Source organism: Rattus norvegicus, chromosome 19, assembly GCF_021556685.1.
Source record: "Rattus norvegicus strain SHRSP/BbbUtx chromosome 19, alternate assembly SHRSP_T2T, whole genome shotgun sequence".
Classification (NCBI taxonomy): domain Eukaryota; kingdom Metazoa; phylum Chordata; class Mammalia; order Rodentia; family Muridae; genus Rattus; species Rattus norvegicus.
Window position 1 is genome coordinate 70,480,492 of NC_141552.1, and position 7,009 is coordinate 70,487,500.

The following is a 7,009-nucleotide window of genomic DNA, read 5'->3' on the forward strand; positions in this document are numbered from 1 at the left end:
TCCTGATGCTGGGGTTTCATACCTCAGCTTCAGAATCTTTAAATGGAAACATTCGCAATGTAAACACCACCAAGTATTTGCCGTGTCCTCTTTGTTTTTGTCAAACACGCCTTTTCCTCGACAGCACAAGTCCGCCATTATGAGGTTCTCGATTCTGATCTTGTTGGATACGTAGGGATCCTTTGGTTACTTACGGTCCCAGGGCTGGCTCAGAGATGGTCCAGTGTGATGACTGGGCTGTGCTGAACCACTGACTCGCTCCAAAATGAGTGTGCACGCTCCAGGCACTTCTGTTCGCCATGTATGTGTGTTCTTCTCTCGAAGCTGCCCCCTCACTACCACCTTAAAGGCAGCCTGGTACATTCATGTCACAATCATAGCAGCCCAAGCCAGTTTATGCCTGTTCCCCTGCCAGCTTGGAAGGAATGGGAGGAGAGTGTCTCCTAGCATGATAAAGACCTGTGGCTGGGTGTTCGGCCCTGCATATAGACGCCAGCAGATTGTTTATTGCGGTGAGGCAACGAGAGGGGCTGGGCGTAAAGAGCTTCGTGCCCACACCTCACGCCGTGAATGGCTTGAACTGGAATTGCACAAGGGCTTGTAGCCGCAGACTCAGTTGTATTGCCACAGCTGTGCGGGGGCAGCGGAAGATAGCCCGATGTCCTCGTCACACTCTGGGGTTCACACAGGGCATTAAACCAGCCGGGCCACTCTTGGAGGCTAGAGGACAACAAGGTTGTTAGGACACTCACCATGAATGGTGCTCTGCCTTGTTCTCCATGCTGTTGCCGGGCTGAGTTGCTGAGCGCAGCTGCTAACTCTTGCTCAAACCCGTGCTTGAGATAGTCGACATCATGCCTGCTCTGAATTGGACAGAAACCGTGCATCTTTTCTTGCGATCTAAAGAAAAGCGAGAATCTCAGGTACAAATGTTGAGGAATTCAAGGGGACTGACTTGAGCCAGCACCTGTCACTATGGGGTTTGTCTTTTGTAGCTCCCACGAGACAGGAACATACTGTGACAAAAGTTGCAAACCTTTCAAGCCTGTTGGTGACTTGATGATGGTTTCCCTGGGGGACATTTCTCTCCTTTTGGGGTTCTCATGTAGCAGTGGTCACTCTCAAGTGATTCCCTGAGAGCAGTGAAGTTGTGGTCCATTTGTGGGTTTTGTAGAGTTGGAGAGCCAGCTTCAGATAACCACCAAGGCTGCTAGAGAAATTCAACCTCACAGTTCTGTTTCTCTAGAACCGCTTCTGGTACAAACATCTGTACTTGTCAGGGTTCTCTAAATGAGCATGCGCATATTAGAGTGAGCACTCCTGTGTGTGTGTGTGTGTGTGTGGGGAATTTATTAGCATGCCTTACACAATACATACAGTTCAGGTAGCCCAACAGTGTCTTTCTGACCCCGGAGAGGCTGAGGAGCCAGTAGTTGCTCAGTCCACGGTGTGAGACGTCTCAGCACTTCCGGTTTGTCACTGAAGGTCTGGAGGATACCTAGAGAGTCGCCTGTCTCAAGTCTGCATTGGGAACCTGAGGTGGTTGGCCTTAGTGCTGTAGCAAAAGGACAGGTGAACCTGCTGGCGAGAGTGAGGTGAGGACACCTGGAGCAGAGCTTCCTTCTACCGTGTGTTTTCATGTACACTGTCACTAGAAGGTGCTGCCCACGTTTAGACTTGAGTCTTCCTGTTTCAAGTAGGCAGGTGTCCGGTGGCTTTCATTTTAGTTGATCCGGTCAGGTTGGAAATCTAGACGAGCCATCAAAAGTCTGCTCCTTGTTTGATTGATGCAGGCAGCCATACTTAAAACACACTGTATATTTTAAGTAGTTGGCAAAGCCCCCGAGGAGTGCTGAGTTTTTAGTGTCTTATGACTTAAATATGGTAATGCAGATTCACAACACGTAACCACTGATATTCTTTCCATTGATGTTACATTGCACAGTAAAGAAACAAGGGGACAAAAAGCACAAAAATCTGCTCGGTTTACGTGTATATATATATATATGCACTCACACTTTAAATTTTTAAACAGAATGCATAGGCGAGAAACACGTGGGTTATGTTCCTCATTTCTACCACTGGCCCTGCAGACTTAGCTGGCATTTATGACTTCTTTCCTCTACTGCCCATCTTGTCTTTCCTCCTCTCTCGGCCCGCACCTCAGCTGGCCTTGGTTCTTTTCTTGGGAAGTTGACTCATACTTTCATTCCTGAGTGGTCTGTGTCCTTTGTCAACCTGCCTAAATTAGACTGTTGTAGTTTCCTATTGACTTTAATCACGGGATGTGATAACAGCACTTGATGCCCTAAAGGATCTCGGAGTCCTGTTTATCTCCATTGTAGAGAAACAATCCAGTTTCCTACTAGGAGTGTGGACTAACCACTCTACTTTCTTTCTTAACTTACTGGTTTAAGGGTTATCAGAAGCCCAAAGTGGCAAGGAGGAAGTCTGAGCTTCCAGTTCAATGGAATGTTTACTGTGTCTCCTGGAAGAAAGACCCCCCCCCCACCTGACACACACCCTACACACACACACACACACACACACACACACACACACACACACACACACTAAAAACAAAAGTTTTAGACCATCAGAGCATAAAAAGTCACAGGCAGAGGAAGCTGTTTTTAAAGTGGGCCAGTATGGGTGATAGCAAGCGGACCAGTATGGGTGATAGCAAGCGGACCATTCCTATTTCTGCTTCCTGGTCTAGTGAGTCCCCAGCTGTAAGAGAAACAGTGCCATATATTGACCACTGTCTCAAAGCATGTAGTATCTTTTGGAACACCCTGTCCCAGCCCTCCAGGCTGTTGACATCTAATTGGTGTTATAACTGTGACTTTAAACAACCATTCCACTTTCCGTCAAGTCATCTGCTTCAGGATAGTGAAGATCATAGCGAGACCAATGAATTTCATTACCATGGGACACTGCCACACTCTTTGGCTATGACGTGAGTTTCTTGGCCAGAAGGAATGCTGTATAGAATACCATGACAGTAGACGATTCATTTCCTAAGGGCACACATGGTAGTCTTGGGAGAATCACTGTGTGTTGGAAAGGCCAATGCATAACCAGGACATGCATCTATTCCAGTAAGGACAAAGTGCTGTCTCTTTAGTGATGGAAGTGGTCTCAGTGCCGTCCACCTAACACCAAGTTGCTAGGTGATCACCCTTGTACTGGGTGCTGTACTGGGAGCTCACTTTTGGTCTCTGCTGCTGGCAGATCTGGCACTCAGCAGGAGTTCTAGCCAGGCCAGCCTTGGCGAGTGGGAGTCCATGCTCTTGAACTCATGTATCATTGCTATCTCTGCCATTGTGGCTGCTTTGTTCTTGGTTCCATTGGCCAATAGCAGGAATGACTGTGGAAATAGGCCGAATGCCTACAGAATAGTTGATCCTATCTGTTATTGAACTCCTTCCCTACTGGAGTCACCTTTTGACGAATATTCATTCATTCTCATGGGACACTCGTTCACATGGGAGACGTATCTTTACACTGTTAGTCTATTTGGACACTTCTGTCCATATTCTCTTCCTCAAAGGTCCTCACCAGCCAGGTTTTTTTTTTTTTTCCCTCCCCATGTCACTGACCGTCTGCTAGGCGATTGGCTACAGCCCACGAGTCAGCATCGTAATTACGTATCTTGCGAAATGTGTGACCATAACCACTCCCTGTCATTCTGCTCACTGTGAAGATTCTCTTCACGAGAGTCCTTCAGGGTTGTTCCAGAAAGGGGCTATGCAGTTCTCTGCAGCTGTCCTCATCTTCATTGTGTAGTATTCAGAACAGTTGGGTAAGCCAGACCCTATTTTTCTCTTCTTTAGCCAACCAATTATTGTGCACACCACTCTCCATGAGGGTATAGGTCCATGCTTGGAACATTCTAGCAGGAAGGAACCATAGGCCTATGGACAACTTTTCTTTCTTTGTATGTACACTCAGAACCTGTTTTGGGCATGGTCACGCCCACATACCAATTCATTTTCATGAATTGCTGCTTTGTAGATTTATCTCCATGACTTGACGGATCAAATCACACCTAGCTCACGGTGGCAGTTCACCTGGGTTGCTTAGTAACTTGGTGGCTCATTGTCAAGCATTCATTTCCCACTGAGGACCAATAGCAGGTGAAGAGTTGTCTCTCAAAGGGAGAACACTTGACCGCAGATCATGGTAGAACCTTGTTATAAAATCCCAAGAGTTTTTATTGTGATTCATCCAGAGGGTCTTGCCAAGAGATTTCAAACAGCACCCCTATCTGCTGCTGTCACCTCAAGTACCATTGGATCTACTGGATCACATGGCTTAAATGGTGGAGCAGCCTGTACAGCAGCCTGGACTTGTTGGTGCTCTGGGCCTCACTCAAAGCCAGCAGGTTTCTGAGTCACTTGGTACATGGGCAGGAGGAATACTCCCCAATGAGGAATTTGCTATTTTCAGAATCCAAACAAGCTCACTGGACTAGCTCTACTTTCTTGGTGGTGGGAGGGTCCAGGCACTTATCCTTCACATTAGGACTATCTGCACGCCCTATGTGCCTGACTCCTAGAAGTTTTACTAGGGTGTAGAAAGCCCTTGAGTTTTGGTTAGATGTATTTCCCCTCCTCTGATACACAATTGCATTACCAACAAGTCCAACGTGGTTGCTGCCTTCTGCCTCACTGGATCTTCTTAGCATAATGTCACTAATAGAGTGGACCAGTATGATACTTTGTGGAAGAGACAGAAGATGAAGATTCCTTCAGACTGGAGCTGGCTCAGTGGTTAAGAGCACTGGCTTCCCTTCTAGAGGACCTAGAGTCAATTCTCAGCACCCACATAGCAACTCACAACCATTTTTAACTCCAGTTCCAGGGGTTGGGGGGAATCCAGTGCCCTCTTCTGGACTCCTTGTGCACCCACATACATTTAGGAAAACACTCATATACATAAAACAAAAAGAAAAGTTCAACCACAACAATGAGAAGCCCTTCAATCTAAGTTAAGACATAGGGCGGGAGAGTAAATAGACCCTTGAGGGAAAATTGTCACAGGTATACCGCTGGCAAAGCAAATTGATTCTGGTGGCTACTGTTGACAGATACCAAGAAAAAAGCATTTGCTAGATTAGTAGCTGTGTTCCAGGAGATCTGCTCAGGTAAGTTCACCACACCTGGCTTCGCTGCTACAGTTGGGGTTACTGCTTGGTTAAATGTTTAGCAGTCGGTTGTCATTCCCTATGATCCAACTGTAGACGTCAAGCCCTAGTTCTTGCTCCCAGCACCATGCTCCCGGAAATAAGACTCAGACTCAAAATATATTTACAAATAATAAGGCTAGGCTCTTCTCTGATGAGATATAACCTAAAATATTCCGTTTATTCTAGCCGGCATTCTGCCATGTGGCAGGTTACCTGTGCTCCTGTACCGTGTGTTCAGTCTCCTCACATCTTTTTAGCGACTCTCCCACCTTCTCTCAACCAGAATTCTTTCTCTCTCCCCATGCCCCACCTCTATTTCCTGCCTAAGCTATAGGCCATAGGCTTTTTAACGGACAGGTGATGTATCCATTACAATACACCCAATATTCTGTCTATATCCATCTGTCTTCTTCACAGGCCAGTTAGAGGAGTTTAAGGGGGACATGACGGGGTCCTCTACCCCTATATCATTCAAGTTCTTGATGCTGTCATTAACCTTGTCAGTTCCTCCAGGGTTGTGATATTGTTTTGCCCCCCTATGTTCTCTGGTAGAGGCAACTCCTGTGGTTTCCATTTGACCTTTCCACAGGTCAGGCAACCAGTGTGGGAATCCTTTCAGCTTCTAAGTGTAACCATCCCTGTTTTGTACGAGAACTTGGGGGGAATAACCGCAGGATGAGTTTGGGACCCTCTGGACTCTACTGTGATCTAGACCTCAGTCAAAGCTCCATGGATCACCTGATCTCCACCAGCCTCTGCTTTTCGGTGTTTCCTAGAATCAGTGCCGGTTTCGAACTAGTGTTCAATGGGTCCAGGAAGTCTGATTATTTCTTTTCCTACAAGGTGTAGTTACCCTAATGAAAGACCATATGTCCCTCCAAAGAAGGAATGGCGGAAGGTTGACATCAAAACTCTGTGGTATTGTAAGCAAGGCCCTTCCTTAAGGGGTTCTGGGTCTGTGAATTGGCACAAGTCTGGAAACCGGTTGATGAGCTGTGCTCCCCAGCTCGGCCCTTATTTGGTTGGCTTTCGAGTTACAACTAAGAATGGAGGGGATTTGAGGTGGTCATGTTTGCACTTGAGAAACAGACCCTTCCGCGGGTGTCAAGAATGAGTGGAAAAGCTGAACTGGTTGGCAGCAGGTTTTCCCAGGAGGCAAGAGGCTGATAGAGGTTGGAGAACGAAGGTGGTGGGTGGGGCTGTCATCAAGAATGGAGTTCCTCCAAGCAGCAGATGCCAGTGTGGGGCAGAAAGTAACACAGATTAACTCTGCTGACTTGGGGAGCCTCCCCTCTGGGTGTTAGATAATGGGAACCCAAGCATAGGCCATTTGTAACACAGAGGCAAACTCATTAAAATCACTGTAAGACAATAGCTTAATAGTTTTTTGAAGCCTTAACATTTTATTTTGAATTTTATTTCAATTTATTTTATGCATTTGAGTGTTTTGCCTGCACATAACATGTGTTCGCCGCATGTGTTTCTGGTGCCTGGAGAAGCCAGAGGAGAGCATCAGATGTCCTGGAGCTCGTAGAGAAGGCCATGCGTCCCTGTGGGTGCTGGCAACCAAATGCAGGTCCTCTATGAGAGCAGCCAGTGCTGTTACCTGCTGAGCCACTTCTCTAGCCTCGGTATGGTTTAATTTTGACAGAAATAATTATAGTTAACTGGAAAAAGAATGTTTAGCACGACGTATTTCTGAGATAGATTGGGGGGGGGTGTGTTTGAACTACCAACCTTAATATATTTTTTTCCTTGATAATTCTACTTTTGCTTAATTCCAATCGGAAGAAAGCATTTAGGCATATCTAGATACAG

General features: G+C 46.5%; 1 protein-coding gene across 29 annotated transcripts in view; it reads left to right on the plus strand.

The window, feature by feature from the left end:
• The window catches only part of Pard3 (par-3 family cell polarity regulator), a 549,750-nt gene that overhangs the window by 101,678 nt on the left and 441,063 nt on the right, over nt 1-7,009 (plus strand). The window lies entirely within an intron of this gene.